The sequence below is a fragment of the Trachypithecus francoisi genome, unplaced genomic scaffold (assembly GCF_009764315.1).
Source record: "Trachypithecus francoisi isolate TF-2019V2 unplaced genomic scaffold, Tfra_2.0 Lachesis_group3, whole genome shotgun sequence".
Taxonomy (NCBI): Eukaryota; Metazoa; Chordata; class Mammalia; order Primates; family Cercopithecidae; genus Trachypithecus; species Trachypithecus francoisi.
The window spans coordinates 123046327-123066511 of record NW_022681468.1 but is presented as its reverse complement, the minus strand read 5'-3'; the positions used below and the strand labels follow the sequence as shown (position 1 = coordinate 123066511).

Below are 20185 nucleotides of genomic sequence, written 5' to 3'. Positions count from 1 at the left end.
TTAAATTCCTGGGCTCAGGGAATCCTCCTGCCTCAGCTTCTTGAGTAGCTGGGACTACAGGCATGTACCACCATGCCTGGCTAATTTTAAAATTTAGAGATAGGGTTTTGCTATATTGCCCAGGCTGGGCTTAAACTCCTTGCATCATGCAATCCTCCCTCCTTGGCCTCCCAAAAGTGCTGGGTTTACAGGCATGAGCCACCGTGTCTGGCCTGATAACTAGGAGCTTTTGAAGTGGTTTCACACTGATTTTGTAGTTTTGAAGTTGGATGCTTCTATTGGATAGTTGACGCAGTAACTAATACTGGTGCTGTCTTTCAGAACAGCTTCATGTGAAAAAGGCCTGCTTAAGCCTGTGTCTTTGGAAAGAACATCTCTGCTGCTATTACAGCAGATACAGAAATAGCAAAGAAATTCTTAAAGATGATTTAACCCATGGCAAGGAAATATATGGGACTCTTGTTTGAATGTAAACACTCACAGAATTCCAATTTCACTTATTTATGCACCTTTGAAAGAAAGGAAGAGGGGCTGGGCGCGGTAGCTCAAGCCTGTAATCCTGGCACTTTGGGAGGCCGAGACGGGCGGATCATGAGGTCGGGAGATCGAGATCATCCTGGCTAACATGGTGAAACCCCATCTCTACTAAAAAATACAAAAAACTAGCCGGGTGCGGTGGCGGGCGCCTGTAGTCCCAGCTAGGCAGGAGGCTGAGGCAGGAGAATGGTATAAACCCGGGAGGCAGAGCTTGCAGTGAGCTGAGATCCGGCCACTGCACTCCAGTCTGGGGGCAGAGCGAGACTCCGTCTCAAAAAAAAAAAAAAAGGAAGAGGATACTGTAGTAGAGTACAGTAGTCCTCCGTTATCTTAGTGGCACACATTCCAAGACCCCTGGTGAATGCCTGAAACCACAGATATCAGTGGTACCAAACCCTGCGTATACTATGTTTTTTCCTATGCAGTATGTGCCTATGATAAAGTTTAATTTGTAAATTAGGCATAGTAAGAGATTAACAATAATAACTAATAAAAAATATAACAATATATTGTAATAAAAGTTACATGAATGTGGTTACTGTACTTACTGTGGGTAACTGGAATTGTCAAAGCAAAACTACATTTGAGTGAGGACTCCTGTAGCTGTTGGCCCTGTCTTGCCTATCCAGCTTGATTTTCCTCTGTTTCTCGGTTCACCTGCTGTGGTCCACTTACCACTTTCTTTACTCTCCTCACTGTGCCCCTAGCATACTGCTTCTTTTTTTTTTTTTTTTTTTTTGAGACGGAGTCTCGCTCTGTCGCCAGGCTGGAGTGCAGTGGCCGGATCTCAGCTCACTGCAAGCTCCGCCTCCGGGTTTCCGCCATTCTCCTGCCTCAGCCTCCCGAGTAGCTGGGACTACAGGCGCCCGCCACCTCGCCCGGCTAGTTTTTTGTATTTTTTAGTAGAGACGGGGTTTCACCGTGTTAGCCAGGATGGTCTCGATCTCCTGACCTCGTGATCCGCCCGTCTCGGCCTCCCAAAGTGCTGGGATTACAGGCTTGAGCCACCGCGCCCGGCCGCATACTGCTTCTTAACCTTCTTACATCTGTCTGGTCTTGCTGCCTTGGCCTCCCAAAGTGCTGGGATTACAGGTGTGAGCTGGGCTTGGCCCTCTTGTATGATTTTATTTTTGTTTTATACTTGCCATTATGCTTTAGCTTCTGTGAAAACAGGGACTGTGGTTGTCTGATACTTCTCCACCGTCTGCTGTGGTGCCTGGAATAAAATAAATGGTACCCATCCTTTTTTTTTTTTTTTTTTTTTTTGGAGATGAGTCTCACTCTGTCGCCAGGCTGGAGTGCAGTGGCGCGATCTTGCCTCGCTGCAACTTCTGCCTCCCAGGTTCAAGCAGTTCTCCTGCCTCAGCCTCCCAAGTAGCTGGACGGCAGGTGTGTACCACCACACCTGGCTAATTTTTGTATTTTTAGTACAAAATTTAAGAAGGATGTCCTCAATCTCGTGATCTGCCCACCTTGGCCTCCCAGAGTACTGGGATTATAGGTGTGAGTCACCATGCCTGGCCCTTTTTTTTTTTGAGATGGAGTTTCACTCTTGTCATCCAGGCTGGAGTGCAATGGCACAACCTTGGCTCACTGCCACTTCTGCCTCCTGCATTCTCCTGCCTCAGCCTCCCAAGTAGCTATGATTACAGGCGCACACCACCATGCCCAGCTAATTTTTGTGTTTTTAGTAGAGGCAGGATTTCACCATGTTGGCCAGGCTGGTCTCAAACTCCTGACCTCAGGTAATACGCCTGCCTCAGCCCCCCAAAGTGCTGGGATTACAGGCGTGAGACACCGTGTCTGCCCAGAATGGTACCCATCTTTCAAGATCTTACATAAAGCTTATCTCCCATGGGTGTAGTCTTTTCTGAGCAACTCCCTGCCATGCACAGTTACATCACTCCTCACTTAGTTATAATACTTTTTTGTTTCTTTGAGACAGAGTTTCACTCTTGTTGCTCAAACTGGAGCGCAATGGCATGATCTTGGCTCACTGCAACCTCTGCATCCTGGGTTCAAGTGATTCTCCTGCCTCAGCCTTCCAAGTAGCTGTGATTACGGCCGCACACCACCACTGCGAGCTAATTTTTGTATTTTTAGTAGAAACAGGATTTCACCAGGACAAGGTGAAACCTGGACAAGGTTGGCCAGGCTGGTCTCGAACTCCTGACCTCAGGTGATCTACCCACCTCGGCCTCCCAAAGTGCTGGGATTACAGGCATGAGCCACCATGCCCGTCCTGCAACACTTTTTAATGATGTGACCTCGGTCATATCACTTAACCTCACTGAGCCTAGTTTTCCTCATTAGTAGAGTAAGGCTGATAATAAGAAACCCATGAGGGAAGTAGGGTGGGAGGGCATCATCCAAAATAACATACACAGAAGCACTTTATGGGGAGGCAAGAGTGGAAAAAGAAAAAAGAAAAAACGATCACTGGAATGCTATGCAAATGGGATGTGTTAATGATGCCAGCGTTTGATTTCTTTCTTAGAAGTCTGAATGGTTCCTTTTGTTCTTAATAGCAAATTGTAAATGTTGATAAATCATGTTGATTTAGATATTTCATATGCTGCTTGTCCTTCAAATCTAGCCCAAACCTACATTTATTTATTTATTTATTTATTTATTTATTTATTTTGAGACGGAGTCTCACTCTGTCACCCAGGCTGGAGTGCAGTGGCTGGATCTCAGCTCACTGCAAGCTCCGCCTCCCGGGTTCACGCCATTCTCCTGCCTCAGCCTCCCAAGTAGCTGGGACTATAGGCGCCCGCCACCTCGCCCAGCTAGCTTTTTGTATTTTTTTTTTTTAGTAGAGATGGGGTTTCACAGTGTTAGCCAGGATGGTCTCGATCTCCTGACCTTGTGATCCGCCCGTCTCGGCCTCCCAAAGTGCTGGGATTACAGGCTTGAGCCACCGCGCCCGGCCCCAAACCTACATCTAATCAGGCCTTGAGATCTAACTTCCTGTTTATAGCAAATACAGGAATAGAGGAATGAGTTAATGACACCAAGAGGAAACAAATCAGACAAACCTAGGATGTGAAACATTCTCTAAGACAACTGATTTTGTCAGTATAGGCCAGGTGCGGTGGCTCACGCCTGTAATCCAGCACTTTGGGAGGCTGAGGTGGGCAGATCACGAGCTCAGGAGTTCGAGACCAGCCTGGCCAACATAGTGAAACCTGATCTCTACTAAAAATACAAAAATTAGTCAGGTGTAGTGGCACGTGCCTGTAATCCCAGCTACTCGGGAGGCTGAGGTGGGAGAATTGCTTAAATCCAGGAGGTGGGGTTTGTAGTGAGCCAAGAGCATGCCGTTGCACTCCAGCCTGGGAGACAGTAAGACTCCATCTAAAAAAAAAAAGAAAAAAAGTCAGTATAAGGGTGGCCATGGTGGCACACACCTATAATCCCAGCACTTGGGGAGGCCTGCCAAGTCAGGAGGATTGCTTGAGCCCAAGAGCTAGAGACCAGCTTGGACAACATGGTGAGACCTTGTCTCTACAAAAATACAAAAATTAACCAGATGTGGTGCGTGCATATAGTCCCAGCTATTTGGGAGACTGAGGCGGGAGGATTGGTTGAGCCCAGGTGGCAAGATTGCAGTGAGCGGTAATCGTGCCACTGCCTTCTAGCCTGGGGAGAGAGCGAGACCCTGTCTCAAAAGAAAAGGTGATATCAAGGGAAAAAAGGGAGAGTGGTGCTGTTCTAGGATAGGAGATTAAGGAGACATGCAGATCAAATGTACTGCATGGGTTGGGCACGGTGGCTCACGCCTGTAATCTCAGCCTTTTGTGAGGCTGGGGCAGTAGGATCACTTGAGCTTGGGAGGTCCAAGCTGCAGTTAGCTATGATTGCACCACTGCACACCAGCCTGGGTGACAGAGTGAGACCCTGTCTCAAAAACAAAACAGAAAAACAAATATACTGCCTGAACTCCAATTCTGTACTGGATCAAAAAACAGTTATGAAATGCATTGTTGAGACAGTTGGGGAAATGTTAGTAAAGTATTGCTAATTTTTTTTTTTTTTTTTTTGAGACGGAGTCTCTGTCATCCAGGCTGGAGTGCAGTGGTGCAATCTCGACTCACTGCAACCTCCTTCTCCTGGATTCAAGCGATTCTCGTGCCTCGGCTTCCGAGTGGCTGGGATTACAGGCACATGCTACCATGTCCAGCTAATTTTTGTATTTTTAGTAGAGACGGTGTTTCGCCATGTTGGCCAGGCTGGTCTCAAACTCCTGACCTCAAGTGATCCGCCTGCCTCGGCCTCCCAAAGTGCTGGGATTACAGGCGTGAGCCACCGTGCCTGGCTGTATTGCTAATTTTTTTTAACGTAACGATGGTACAGATATTATGTAGGAGAATTCATATTCATACATAATGCCCAAAACTTACTCTGAGGTTCAGGAAAAAAACCCAAACATACACAAACAGTGGATAAAGCAAATGGAACGGAATGTTCAATTGTTTTCTTTAGTTAGTTTGAGTTTCACTTTTATTCTTTCAGTTTTTCTGTATGTTTGAAAAATTTATAATAAATTTAAAAAGTACCCCAAAAGCAAAACTCATTTCAAGTCTTATGTACTTTAATGTCAACTAATATTCACTCTCCCATCTCTAGATCCTTTTGTGCTGCTTGTCTACATTGTGTGACAAACATCACATTAAATGCAATCTCTCTCCCCTCCCCCCCACCCTTTTTTTTTTTTTTGGTGATAGGATCTCACTTGCTCTGTTGCCCAGGCTGCAGTTCAATGGTGTGATCACGGCTTACTGCAGCCTCACCTTCTGGGCTCAAGCGATCCCTCCCCAGAGCCTCTGCTCCCCAGTAGCCGGGACTATAGGCACATGCCAATATGCCCAGCTATTTTTTTTCACTCTCGCCCAGGCTGGAGTGCAATGGCACGATCTCATGTCACTGCAACCTCCACCTCCCAGGTTCAAGCAATCCTGCTGCCTCAGCCTCCTGAGTAGCTAGGACTACAGGCATGTGCCACCATGCCCAGCTAATTTTTGTATTTTTAGTGGAGATAGGTTTCACCATGTTGGCCAGGCTGGTCTCAAACTCTTGACCTTGTGATCTGCCTGCCTCAGCCTCCCAAAGTGCTGGGATTACAGGCGTGAGCCACCATGCCCAGCTATCGCCCAGCTCTTTTTGTATTTAATTTTAGATTTGGGGGTAAATGTGCAGGTTTGAGCATGATGCTGAGGTTTGGGCTTCTTGCATAAGTACTTTATTATATTACTATATAATTTTTTATTCACTAAATCTACTTTATGAATCTTTTTCTTCTTCTTAGGAAACATACTTGTTTAAACCCCTAGGTGTCCAGCATTGCTGATTCGATATATCATTATTGGTAGATTTGAGAACACCAAAATACATTTAAACAAATTAGCAAAAAAACCCTTTTCTGCTAGCTTTTCTTTTCCTTTTTTTTTTTTTTCCCTAGAGGGGTTCTTACTATGTTGTCCAGGCTGGTCTCAAACTCCTTGGCTTAAGCGATCCACCTGCCTCAACCTCCTAAAGTGCTGGGTTTAGAGGTGTAAGCCACTGTGCCCAACCACTTTTTCTTTTTTTCTTTTCTTTTTTTTGAGATGGAGTCTCGCTCTGTTGCCCAGGCTGGAGTGCAGTGGCCGGATCTCAGCTCACTGCAAGTTCCGCCTCCCGGGTTTACTCCATTCTCCTGCCTCAGCCTCCCGAGTAGCTGGGACTACAGGCGCCCACCACCTCACCCGGCTTGTTTTTTGTATTTTTTTTAGTAGAGACGGGGGTTTCACCGTGTTAGCCAGGATGGTCTCGATCTCCTGACCTCGTGATCCGCCTGTCTCGGCCTCCCAAAGTGCTGGGATTACAGGCTTGAGCCACTGCGGCGGCCGCTTTTTTTCTTAACTCCCTCTTTGGAACCTTTTTGCTAGCATTTCTCTATGTGGATATTCCACCACATCCCCCTGAAGTATGAATCAAGCAGTGGTGAATCTTTCTGACATATCAAGAAAACAAATCCAGAGAACACAGAGACTAGCGACAAAATGAGGCAAACCTGAGAAGAAAGCTTAAGGTCCCAGTTTTGTTTCTGTTGTTCACTTCCAGAAACTGCCAATTTGGAAAAATCGTCCTGGTCTCTTACTGCAACTTGATTATGTTTTTACTTCATATCCTGTGCCCTTGTTGCCCAGAAGCCCAAGAGAGCTGTTTAGAGGCTTACATACCTGTTTGCTAAGTTTTCTTCTCCTCCTCCCAAGATGAATAGTGTTTTGTTTTGAAATAGCAGGTGTTTTCTGAATCCCATGAAGGGTCAAATGCTAAAAGTGCTGATCCTGACTCTGATTTCGCTGTGTAACTCTCAGGGGCATCCTGTTCTGATGTCAGGAAGGGAGTCAGGTTAAGAAGAGGTTACCTGGAGGTTGAAGAAAAAATGGACAAGGTAGAAAGACCTTGAACCCCTCCCTTTGAATAGTTGCCTGCTTAAGGACAATGCTTTAAAATTTTTGAATGTATGAATACTTTCTAAAGAAAAAACCTGTAGACATTACATTCTCCAGTTTAACTTTGTTTATTCCATTATATATGTTTTTGGATAGCTGAGATCAGTTGTTTTTTTCCCGATTTTTACATGTGGACATAATCCTCATTCTTGTCATTTTTATTGGCTGAAGAGTAAAGTCTGATAGGATCTGGCTAAGCAAATGACACTTTGTTGATTATTAGGTGGCCTCCAGATTTTTATTATCTAATGATAGGCTTGTAAATGTTTTTGAGTCCATTTATTTTGTTTTGCTTTTAGATGAATTCATCCATCCGATCAGAGGCAGTGGACCATGCTACCGCTGTTGTTACATATTAACAGAATATGTTCCAAAAAGAGATTGAACCAATTTACAATGTATATTTCAACTGTTTCCTCAAGCTTCATGACTCTTTTTTTTTTCCAGTTTAGTGGTTTTCGATAGTTTAATAGGCAGTATAAGGGCCCCTTTAAAGGTCAATTTGCTTCCCTTTAATTGTTATATTTTTGAATTGCATCAATTCAGTTTAAACTCATATTTATTGAATGCTTACTGAACGTAAATCACTATTTTGGGAGCTACAGGTAGGTGACTCAAAGATGAATAACATTATCTCAGCCTTCAAGGATCTTAAAATCTAATATGAGAGTGTAGGGGGAGATTTTTGGAACACAAGAAGGAGGAAACAATGGCTACAGAGTAAGAAAAGTGCCACAGAAAAGCTACAAAGCAAGCACTGTTGGAGCTTGGCCTGAGGAGGGAGTGTGTGCATCCAGGAGGGGAGATGAAGAGAGCCTTCATGGAGGAGATGACATTTGAACTGGGTCTTGAAGGATGGCTAGGATTCCACGCGATGGGGGGGGCGTGGCAGGAAGAGAGTTCGGGATGAGCAACTTCACACAAGTGGGAAAGCCTGGGATGTGTAGAGAAGCCAGCAAGTAGTTGAATGTGACCGGTGCATCGGTTCAGGTTGAAGGAAATGAAGCTGGAGAGGTAGGCTGAGGTGGTTTTGTGGTTTCAGGCTGAACATTTTGAAAAGTCACATGCAAATTTTTCTTCCTTTCTGATCATTTTTAAGTATTTCTGAGTAGTTTTTATATGCTTTGTATTTTGAAGTTTTATAAATGATGTGCTTACTACATTGTTCCATTGTGTGTAATGTATTAAGAAAAATACCATTTTTAAATATTGAAAAGCGTGTTTTTTGAATGGGCATTATGTATAGCATACTTTTCATTAGCAGTTTAACATCTGTCATCTCTCCACGACTAGCAGGAATATGTGACTTCATAGCCTTTTTCTTCCCCTTATGTGGTTAACTCTTTTTCCCATGTGGAATATGCTTGGTATGAGGTGTATGTCTAAGTTAGTTTTTCTCCACAGTGAATTCTAGTATCTTACTGGAGTTTACTAAACCTGATGCATTTATCCATCTGTTGTATTTTCAGGTTTACCTTGGTCTTTTTGATATTTTTCTCTACTAAAACTTTTTAACCCACTCTTAAGTAGTTTTGAGAGTCGTATATATTTTTTAATTTGGTAGGGTTAAGGAAAACTTCAACAATTTTCATGGGGTATCTTTCCACTTATTCATGTTTCCTCTTTCTCATGTTAGGATATTGTAGTTTCTTCTCTATAATTCTCTTGCTTCCTGAGTTAATATTTCAAATACGTAACATTTTGATACTGTTGTTATTGAACATTTTTAAGTTTGTATTTTCCATCTTGACTATGGTTTGTTTTGTATGAACTGGTTATATCCGGCAGCTTTGTTAAATCCACTTACTCTATCTAGTAACGTTTTTTGTTTGAATATACATGCATTTGTAGATTTACTGGTGTCATCTGCAAAACAACTTTTTCGTTTCAATGTGTTAGATATTTTATAGCTGTCTTATCTTGCATTGCTCTCAGTAGCAGTTCTTGTGTCTCAGGGAACACTATTAAGTGTAATGAGGTTTCTCAAGGACCTTCTGGGCCAGGGACTTTCTCTTCTTTCCAAGGAGCTGTGAAAAAAGGAAGCAGCTGCCCAGATTTATAGAAGCAGAGCTTATTAGGGCTGGATGGGACCTAACAGCTTCTCTAGACCTGGGCCTATCATTTGAGAGATAAGGAAACCAGGCCTAGAGAGGTGTGAATTAGCCAGAGTTCACACTGCTGAAGTGGAAGGAGGTGGTTGAGCTTTTACTCTTATTTACTTATGGTACATATTACATACAGTACATGTTTTCATTTGGGAAAGTTACTTGGTTTGACAGTTTTCCAAGTTTACCCAACATTAAATTTTGGTAACTACGCAATATCCTTAAAAAAATTATTTTCAAGTAATTATCTGAAACTCTGGAAAAGGTTACCCCTGTATATCACCACTTTCCTAGGTGGTTGAGGGAAAAGAGAATAAATAAAAGTTGTGGGGTTGGGGCTGGGACAGGGAGGAAAGGGTATTTTAGTCCTTGATCCTTAGTAGGAGGGCCTATTTTTAAGCTTCATAATGTCAGTTTTAAAAGCAGTGGTTTTCAAAATAACCACAGACGAAAGTCCCCTTGAAATGGATGCCTTTCTGGAATTGACCTATTTTGAGTTTAGCTGTTACCAGAAGGGTTCAGAATCTCGAATGCTCTTAAATGCATTTACTTTTCAGACAAAGTGGAAATTGAGTGCATAATACACATGGGTTCCAGATTCGGGTTAAATTTAGGAATTTGGGGAGTTGTGGAGAGAAGATAAATTAATCATTGTTTTATAGGTTTGTCTGAATCCAGGTTAATTCTCTTTCCTTCTTTATTGAATTATAATTTGTATATCCAGGTTTTACAGATTAGATCAGACCCTCACCCCATTTGAGAGTCAACTCAAAGTCAATTATTTGTCCCCTTTGCTGCTTTCATACCACCCTTTAGTAAACAGTCCTCAAGAATGTCCTTATGTCAGGGAGGGGAGGCCTCAGAAGTTAGCAAGAATTCCAAGCTCACTGTAAACCTTTTGTTTAATGGTTTACTCAAATCCAGATAGAAATTCTACCAAAATACCAGCCTGTATTTCAGCTCCTCTTTCTTGGAGTCTTTAGGATGGTGGGAAAACAGGCAGAAGAGAGCTGTTTAACATTCCAATAATTATTAATAATAGAAAATTTATCCTGCTAATCAGGCACTCATCTGTGTCCACTGATAAAACTTGGTCATTGGAGCCAAGGAAAGGTACCATTCACTAAAGGAAAGAGCAGTAGATAGTCAGGCATGGTGGCATATGCCTGTAGTCCCAGCCACTCGGGGGCTGAGGCAGGAGAACCACTTGAACTTGGGAGGTGGTGGTTGCAGTGAGCGGAGATCATGCTGCTGCACTCCAGCCTGGGTAACAGAGAACAGAGTGAGACTCTGTCTCAGAAAAGAACAAAACAAACAAACAAAAAACAATGGAACATTGGCTAAGCTCTTAACACATTATATTAATTTAGAGATTGCAACACTTTAATATTTACTGGAGTACTCCTTCTATAAAAGTCTTTTTTGTCTTGTTTTATTTTGGTACTAAATGAATGGCGGGTTAGCCATAAAGGTAGCTTGCTGCATTTCTATTTCTTGTGTTCTAAATCATTGAATAATTAAAAAAAAAAAAGTACTAAAGCATTTCCAATTAAAAAGGAAGGTGTAACATATTTATTAGGGGAAGTCAAGGGGAGAGGTGGTGAGGAAAGTACCAGAAACCACCAACAGGTGTTTTGGTTACGTTGAACAAAGAATCAGCTTGATATACAATCCCTGCGAAGAGTTTATAAATTCCTGAAGGAGGGTGAGAACCGGAGCGGACACAGTGAGCGGAAATGGTGAGCGGAAATCAGTGGTTCCTGAGGCACAGAGGACTTGGGTTACTGGGTTACCGGAGGCTTGCTCCCACCCGAGGACCTGGGAACAATTCCTGAACAAGTTGCTTTCTTGATAGACAAGGATGCATCTATAGGACCACCTCTGTTAATCTGTGGGGCAATAAGAATTGATCCTACTGCAGGAAGGAGACTAGGATGAAGCCAGAAGACATGGAACTTGTATCCCTAGAGGACATTGTAACTGGAAAAATAGCTACCATTTATGAAGGCCCACCTGGTCTCTTTGCATTCATTATCTTGAATTCGCACTAAAATTCTGCAAGAAAGGTCATAGTATTCTATTTTACAAATAAGGAAAATGAAGCTCAGGGAAGTTAAGTAATTTCATAAGGTTGCACAATTAGTAGGTGGTGGAGCTAAGTTTAGACCCAGGTCTGTCCTACTGGGATATGCATGCTTTTTCCACATGGCCCTCTCAAGACTGTGTAAAATGCCAGAGGTCTTTCTGGAGCTTCACTTCCCAAAACTGCTACATTTAAATTAATTAAAAGTTGAAAAATCAGTTCCTAAGTTGCACTACCCACATTTCAAGGGCTCAGTGGCCATGTGTGGCTAGTGGCTACTATATTGGACAGCACGGGTTAGAATGCTTTCATCATTGCAGAAAGTTCTATTAGTGCTGGTCTAGAGGTCATTCAGTTTTGCCCCTGTATTTAATTTTTTCCCCTTTTATTCCACAAAGGAGAAAATGAGGGACAAAGAAAGGAAGTAACATTCAGCATCGGACATCTAATTAATCCAGTTTTTTTGGACTGGTTGCCTGTTAGATTTTCCCATGCCCCACATTCTTCCCTTAAGAAAATGAACAGAATGGAAATGTGAGAAATGGAGTGACTCCCCTACTCTTCCAGCTTTGCCTGGCCTTTAAACTAGATTCTTTCTCCGAAAGAATCCTGCATTTTACCAAGTTCAAAGGGCATGTCCGGATTAGTTTCCCCGAAGGAAATGAAAGATGTTTGTTGGAAAGGAATTCCATTCTTAATGTATGAAATAGCACTTGGATTCCCTCTGGTTCTTTCTCTGACTTCCTACCAAGTGCTTTGTAATTGAACTTGCAGCTGCTATCCATTTGTCTTCCAAAGGAGACCAACTTCAAAACAGTTCAAATGACAGAGGGATGTATACTTTGAATGCAAGCAGCTGCCTGTTATCTGCTATTGATTCAAATGGCATTTGTGTTAGGGTCAAACAGATTTAGATTATGGCCAAAATTACAACAATAGATTTCTAACTTGTATGTTAAGAATAAGATGTATTAACAGTCATCAAACTGATGTTTAGTGTTTAACTCATACAGGCACTGGGTTGCAAAATGAACTAAAGGGACTTTTGCTGAAATGGGAAAGGATGTCGTGTTATGGACAAGTCGAATGCATTTTAAATTCCTGTCTGAATTATATTGCTGATATTTGCCATCCATGTATCTTCCTATTTAGCCTTGAAATTCAGTAAAAGCCTCAGTGTGGATCATACTTCATAGCTCTGAAGTAAAGTGAGGAGTCATGTGCAAATGTCCTTTTAGTAGATGCTATTAAAAGGCATTTAAATTATACACTCCAGTGTCTAAATGACAGCCTGAAGTGTATGTGTGTTTGGAGGATGGGCAAGTGGGAGCAAAAGGAGGCATTGTGCTGGGGCGATTGATATTTTTAGGAAGCCTAAATGTAATGTTTGATTTCAGTACAACTAACAGACTCATGATTTAGAAAAGTTGTCTATCAAAAACTGAGAAATTGAGGTTTTGGTTTCTTCTCAAAGAAATGTTCAAGTCATGTGCATGAGTATGCTCAGAGAGATTAAAAATGGGGAGGAATTGGAATGGTGGCAAGATATCCAGGAAAGTGCCTGTCTTCTCTGAGAGTTGAAGGGCAGGAGTGGAAAGGACTTTAAAGATGGTGGCAACAGGCCGGGTGCGGTGGCTCACGCCTGTAATCCCAGCACTTTGGGAGGCTGAGGCAGGCGGATTACCTGAGGTCCAGAATTTGAGGCCAGCTTGACCAACATGGAGAAACCCTGTCTCTACTAAAAGTGCAAAACATTAGCTGGGCATGGTGGTCCATGCTTGTAATCTCAGCTACTTGGGAGGCTGAGGCAGGAGAATCAATTGTGCCATTGCACTCCAGCCTGGGCAACAAGAGTGAAACTCCATCTCAAAAAACAAACAAAAAGATGGTGGCAACAGCTGGAAGGGGTCCCCAGGAGCTCTTTGACACCTGGCTTTTCTAACTGCCTAACATAACGGGGTTGGGGAGCACAGCATCCAGAGGACTCCGTGTATTGTTTTGTGGTATGATGTCTAACTTCTAGAAAGTTGGGAATACGCTTCTGAGAATTTTGGAGTCAACAGGCCCGAATGCAGGATGATCAAAAGAAGGTGGCTATTCCTCTGAGTGGTGCTGGTTTTGGGGGCCAGCAGTGCAGTGAAAAGCCCAATTTCCCAATCCTATTTTGAATGTTTCTACCCCCAACAAGCATTTCATTTGACTCCAGAGACTAACCACTCTTCCAGAGGGTCTAAAAGTCTTCAGGCTTCAGAATTTTTAGGCTATAGTGCTTTGGAATAACAGTGCCTTGTGCAGAAAAGGGTGAGATCTGAGCTCTTTTCCTGTGAACCTGTTAAGTCACTGCATTACCAACTCTGTGCCTCAGATTTTTTCTCTTCAAAGTGGGGGTGATGGTAATGACTTCCTACCTTGCAGGGTTTATATATGAGCTCCACATAGTTTCATGGGCTACCACTCAGCATACTTTCCAGCAAGTAGACAGTAAGAATATTACATTTTATTGTTGAGAGGAATCTTGGATGTCTTCTGTTATAACCTTATCTTGAATCCAGGGCTACAAAGAAGGCTTAAGGCTAGACGTGGCTCATGCCTGTAGTTCCAGCTACTTACAAGGCTGAGGCGGGAGGATTACTTGAGCCCAGAAGGTTGAGGCTGCAGCAAGCTGTGGTAGTGCCACTACACCCCAGACTGGGCAACAGAGCAAGACCCTGTCTCTTAAAAACGAGAAAAGGAAAACCAAAGAAAGGTTAAGAGAAGTTGGCTGTGTCACACAGTATATTTGGAATTCTGTGACTTTTGAGTAACATAACCTGAAGGCTGTATGGCACAGTGGAAAGGCTTTGTAGCCAGCAGACTTTGAGTTTGAATTCTGACCCTGCCTTACTATGTCTGTCTTGTGCAAGTGCTTTTACATCCTTGAGTCTGTTCCCACATCTGTAAAATGGGCATAATAACACTTATCCAACAGAAAGGATTCATAGATACTCTGTGTGTAAACTGCTTTTTGTGATTAACAAGACTAATGGTAACAGCCATGATTAGATCCCTAGCACAGGTTGCTTACTTTCTCTCAGGTTGGAAGGAGAGAAAATTCTCAGCTCCCAAAGAACTTCCAGTGACAGGGCTCTTCAGCTGCTCTTTATCCAACAGACTTAGAATAGAGGCAACACCGGGCATGCTTGCAATTTTTTAGGATGTGCAGGAAGCAGAAGAATTATTTTCAGTGAAACAGGAGTCTGCAAAAGGTGCCTTAGGAAACAACTGCCACACAGTACATCCCAATATAGACTCCTCCCAGCTTCTCTAGGACAGCCATCTGCCTGACAGGCCCCACCCAGGTAAGCCCAACTTTCTTCTCCCAAGAGTTTCAGGAGGATTTCCTGATGTTTGTATGTGTGGGTGGTATGGGGTTGGTTGAAGAGGGGTGTTAATTTGGGATGGGTAGTCACTGGCTTCTGGTGGCATACTGGAAGGTAACACTCCTGTGGCTGAAGCCAGATGTTAGGGATCGGTGCGTGGTTCATCCAGACATCTTCCTCAGTGGGTCCTGGCCTCTGCTCATACTGTGTCTTCTACTGGAGATTCCCTTCTCCACCTCCAATATACGTATGTTGAAATCTTCATCTTATGTCAAAGGTTAACTTGGAGGTCACGTCTTCTGTAAATCCATCACAGACCTCTCCTCTACTCCATCCAGGCAGTGGTCATCTGCTCCACCCTCCGGAGCACTGTACATATTCCGTCACACTTCAGTTACTTATGTAATTGTCTAGTCAGCAGAAGATACTCCTCTCCAAAGGGCAAGGCTCTGCTAACCCCTGTGAAGCCTGGCTTTGAGTTTACGAGGGGTGATTCTTGTCAGTTTATAATTTTTTGGCACAAGAGGGTCACAGTGTTGGTGGTAACCGTAGCATCTGTCCTAGGAGGCTCTGTATGCTCTTCATTGTTCATACATCCATTTATTTCTTCACTCAGCCACATGAGGCATGTGGGATGTATGTTGTCTCTGCTTGACACATGAGGAAACTGATTCTGGTTAAAGGACTTGTACCTGCCATACAGGCAGCTAAGAGTGCCTGTAGTCCTTTGTATTGCCTTTTCAGCCAACAGCCCCATCCCAGCCCAAAGAAGGAAACATTTGGGGAACGCATACTGGTGATGACATCTTCCCTATTCTGTGGCGTTCTCTTAGCCTTATGCCTGGCACAGAGGAAGGCTCTGGGAATGTTTGGGCCGGATGGATCTGGGAGCCTCATTTGCATGCCAAGCTGCATACTTATCCCTAGCAAATGCTGGTCTCCTTGATGGATATGTGACATGGGTGGCTGAATTTACATGGCACCTGGTGGCTTCTCACACTCCTCCGCCACGCCTCTAGGGACTAGGATAGGACAGATGGCCACAGACAGGATTCTCAGCTCTGCAAATCACATTTGGGAAAAAGTTAAGTTTGTGCAATAACACAATTTTGGTAACATGGTTTCATGCTGCTGGTAAATTCTGTAACACTCTCTGGATAAATCACACTTCAGCAGAACTCACTTGGGAACAGAGTTTAATTTCACTGTAGGTGGCTGTGATTCCTACCCACCAGTCTTCCCACCCCCGTTAATATATCTAGGCTGATAAGGTGAATGCTGTGCTAATAAGCAGGCTATTTCTGGGCCCAGGATAGAATTACATTATGTTTTTTATTTATTTATTTTTCTGTATATTTTTCAATTCACGGACCCTTTGAAAGAAGAATTACATTATGTTAATCATCCGTTTCCCCATCAACACCTTTAATTCCTTCTCCTCAGAGTATAGCCACTTGTCCTTAAAATGAAAAGATCTTGATAGTTCAACTTCCTGTATGTATATATGAAGAGGTTGAGGCCCAGAGAGACTGGGCAGCCTACTCAGTTGTCAGATGGCTGGTGAAGACCTGCATCTGGATCCGTCGACTTCTATTCTGTGCAGGGCCCTTGTCTTTTGCCCTGCCCTACTGTTTACCCTTGTCTTCTGTCTTAGAACTAGGGGAGAGTCTATAGCATGTTTGAAATGAATAAAAGTGAATACTTGTTCATTGTTAAAGGACCCCAACACAGAACTAATTTCCTGTTAATCCTTACATTTTCTCTTGACATATTTTTGGTGAGGACCTAAGGCTTGACAGATTTCTGTACAGTGACATGCAGTCCTAGGGGTTAACTCTGTGTAGGTTTGAGCAATAGGATTTAACTTTTAGGAAAAAGGGGAAAAAAGAGAAGGTCGATAAGTGTATTTGGAGAGAGAGAAAAAATAGTTAATTTTTCTCTTAACAGTTAATCTGAAATGATAACACAGTTGTGCCGTTTGGCTCTAAAATCACCATATTTTGATACATAATCCAAAGGCAGGTATCCAGACTGCTGAAGATTATTAAAATGTAACAATAGGTCCAAGTCTAGAACTTGAAAAAATTTCTCATTTGTCAAAGAAGTTCCAGTATTCTACATTATCTTGCTAATGAATTTGGGGAGCCTTGGGAGCTCAGCAACTGGTATGCCATCAACAGGTTTGCGGTCCTCTCTGGTCTGAGGTAGGTCTTAAGTGGGAACTTCTGGGAGGGACACACATACAGTCCAGTGAGACTATACATGAACTACTCAGGAGACAGATCACTTGGCAGGAATGAGGCAATCTTTGTACATATCTGTTCTGCTTTACCAGCTACATTTATAAGCTTCTACAGATGAAGAGTTCAGCTTTGATGTCCCATCTCTCGCCCAGGCCTGCCATGTACTAGTTGATCAGTAAAAGTGGAATGAATGAAAGCCAGTGCTAGTTTAGAGAGCTTCTGTGGGACAGAAGTTTTGTTCAGTTGAATTTCCATCAATATCAAATGCAACGTTAATGTGCATTGAGTTTCTTGGTTACTATTCTTGAGTCCTCTTTTTTTTGGTCCTTTTTGACTGATTAAGCAAGGCTGGACTGGTTGGAGCCCCTAGATGTGACCAAGAAATGTGACTCCTGCCTGGATTGTTGTAGGTAGAGTGCTTAATATGGGGTCTGGTGTGAAGGAAGTTGGGAGTATTATCTGGTCAACTAGAGTTCAGTTACTAGGTTGTAAATGACTATGGTGGGTACCGATGTCATGAATATACTAGGGTCTGAGGGTCTGAAACAGTTAAAGCTCCTCTCAGAATAGCCCAGACAGCTCCCAGGAAGTAGCTTCTTAGGCAGGATGTGGCAAACCAGTGGGTAAATGAGAGCCCTTCTCCTCTGGAAGAAAAGGAAGTAGGTGGGGAGAAGTGAAGAGGAAGAGCTTGGTAGACAAATCTTTTTATCTGCTTCTTTTTTAAATGCCAGACAGACCCTGCAGATTTTTGACCCAAAGTGACCAAAGTCCTGAGAATGCCAGTAATACTGGTTTTGCTATTGCCTTTTCCCTGCAGCTAAGAACTCAGGTTTAAGATGCTTTAGAGTGTTTTTCAATAGATTTTGTTTTCTAACTTTGATCATTGGTGTATTCTTTAGTGTACTTTCAAGATTCACAGTGAATGTGGTGTCATCCAAAATCACATTCTTTTCTAACCAAGGATAAGTCAGAAGAAAAGATATATATCTATATCTATTAGAAAAGTATCTCTTTAATGTGTTTACCTATTTACCCATTTTAAAACACATTCCCACCCATTCTCTGTCCAGGTGCTCATAACAGTCCCTTGTGATACAGGACAACAGTGTGCTTCCATTTAAGACAGGAGAGAAATCTTGCCCATGGTCAGATGACCAGTTACCAGCAGCGTTTATAGAGGGCTCCAGACCCTCTGACTTCAAGTTCAGGGTTGCTTCCATAATTTTGGTTCTTTTTGTTAAGAATATAGTTTATACATTGGAGACAAATTATTATTTTTTGTTTGTTTGAGATGGAGTCTTGCTCTGTCGCCCAGGCTAGAGTGCAGTGGCTGGATCTCAGCTCACTGCAAGCTCCGCCTCCCGGGTTCAGGCCATTCTCCTGCCTCAGCCTCCCGAGTAGCTGGGACTACAGGCACTCGCCACCTCGCCCGGCTAGTTTTTTAATATTTTTTAGTAGAGACGGGGTTTCACCGTGTTAGCCAGCATAGTCTCAATCTCCTGACCTCGTGATCCGCCCGTCTCGGCCTCCCAAAGTGCTGGGATTACAGGCTTGAGCCACCGCGCCCGGCCTGGAGACAAATTATTGATGGAGGCTGCAATTTTGCAAATAAAAATAGCCTTCAAAAATCCAGTAAGTATATATGAAATGAAATAAGTGAACTGAATTTGCTGAGCTTTGGTGTTGCTGTAAAAGCAACTATCCTTTGTAAACTTATTGCATAGATAATAATGCAAACCAGTGTTGTGTTTAGGAATCAGTTTCAGGACTACGGTTTGATATGTGGAAACACCTCTGCCTTTGCTATGGGCTGGTAGACGTAATGGGCTGGACTTGGCTGTACTGTGAAAGGCTTCTTTGAGCTGATTCTTTGACCAGGTAGTGAAAGCATTAAGCACCTAAAAACGAAGTCTTCAGGAGGCTTCCAAGGGTCTGGAAAGCTGAACTCAGCAATTTTTAGACTTCAGTTTTCTGGACAGCTCTTCTACTCAAGGAAGCCAGTATCTCCTGCATTTGTGTAGCTCTTGACTCCATTTCTTTGAAGATTTCAAATGATAATTTTTACATTTACCCAGGTGTCTACTCTGCCTGAGCACATAAGTGGTGATTTGGCCCAAAAGCTGCATAGTTAGATTGCATCCTGGTCACACTGATACCTTACATGCATTTTAGATATTTAAATTTTAAAACAAATATTCTTACGGCAATTTGTGTTTGTTTTGAGATGGGGTCTTGCTGTATTGCCCAGACTGGAGCACAGTGGCTATTCACAGGTGCAGTCATAGTGCACTGCAGCCTCAAACTCCTGGGTTCAAGCCATCCTTACACCTCAGTCTCCTGAGCAGCTGGGACTACAGGCACATGCCACTGTGCCTGGCCTTTGTGGCAATTTTATTTATTATTATTATTATTATTATTATTTTGACAGAGTCTTGCTCTGTTGCCCAGTCTGGAGTGCAATGGCGTGCACTCTGGTTGGCTCACTGCAACCTCCTCCCGGGTTCAAGCAATTCTCGTGCCTCAGCTCTCAAGTAGCTGGGACTACAGGCATCCACCACCACGCCCAGCTAATTTTTGTAATTTTTTTTTTTTTTTTTTTTACTTTTTTTTTTTGAGATGGAGTCTCGCTCTGTCGCCCAGGCTGGAGTGCAGTGGCCAAATCTCAGCTCACTGCAAGCTCCGTCTCCTGGGTTTACGCCATTCTCCTGCCTCAGCCTCCCGAGTAGCTGGGACTACAGGCGCCCGCCACCTCACCCGGCTAGTTTTTTGTATTTTTTTAGTAGAGACGGGGTTTCACCATGTTGGCCAGGCTGGCCTTGAACTCCTGACCTCAAGTGATCCACCCGCCTCGGCCTCCCAAAGTACTGGGATTACAGGCGTGAGCCACCATGCCCAGCCCCTTGTGGCAATTTTTAGAAGCTAGGATGTCAAGCTGCTCTTTGCTCAACCCTAAAAGTCCTGAAGCATTCTGGGCTGGTGTCTAGTACCATCTTGATCCTAAGGAAATAAGCTTGACTCTTCTCTTCTTGGTGCTTCAGCACTGCATTTTCCTCAGTGGGATTGGAACAAGCATTAAAGCAAAACAAAAAATTGTAAATGAGACTTAGGGCAACTAACCTGCTCTAGCCAGAATAAAAAATTTGTTGATGTTTAAAGTTCTCTGACCTCCCTGTGTCTACCTGTTCATAATACTAAAACAAATTATGAACTTTAGTAACAAGAAAAAAGATTATGACAGATTTCACACAGCTAAAAATATTACAGGAATTCAGCAACCTCAGAAATATTTCTCATGGCAGATTCTCATCCATTTCTGTATTGTAGGCTTTTTTGTTTGTTTGTTTATTGTATACCTCACACT

At 43.1% G+C, this 20185-nt stretch overlaps 1 protein-coding gene across 1 annotated transcript in view; it reads left to right on the top strand.

Annotated features, from left to right (window-relative positions):
• Positions 1-20185, top strand: part of MAP2K1 (mitogen-activated protein kinase kinase 1) — a 114217-nt gene that overhangs the window by 7741 nt on the left and 86291 nt on the right. The gene's annotated exons all lie outside the window — the stretch shown is intronic.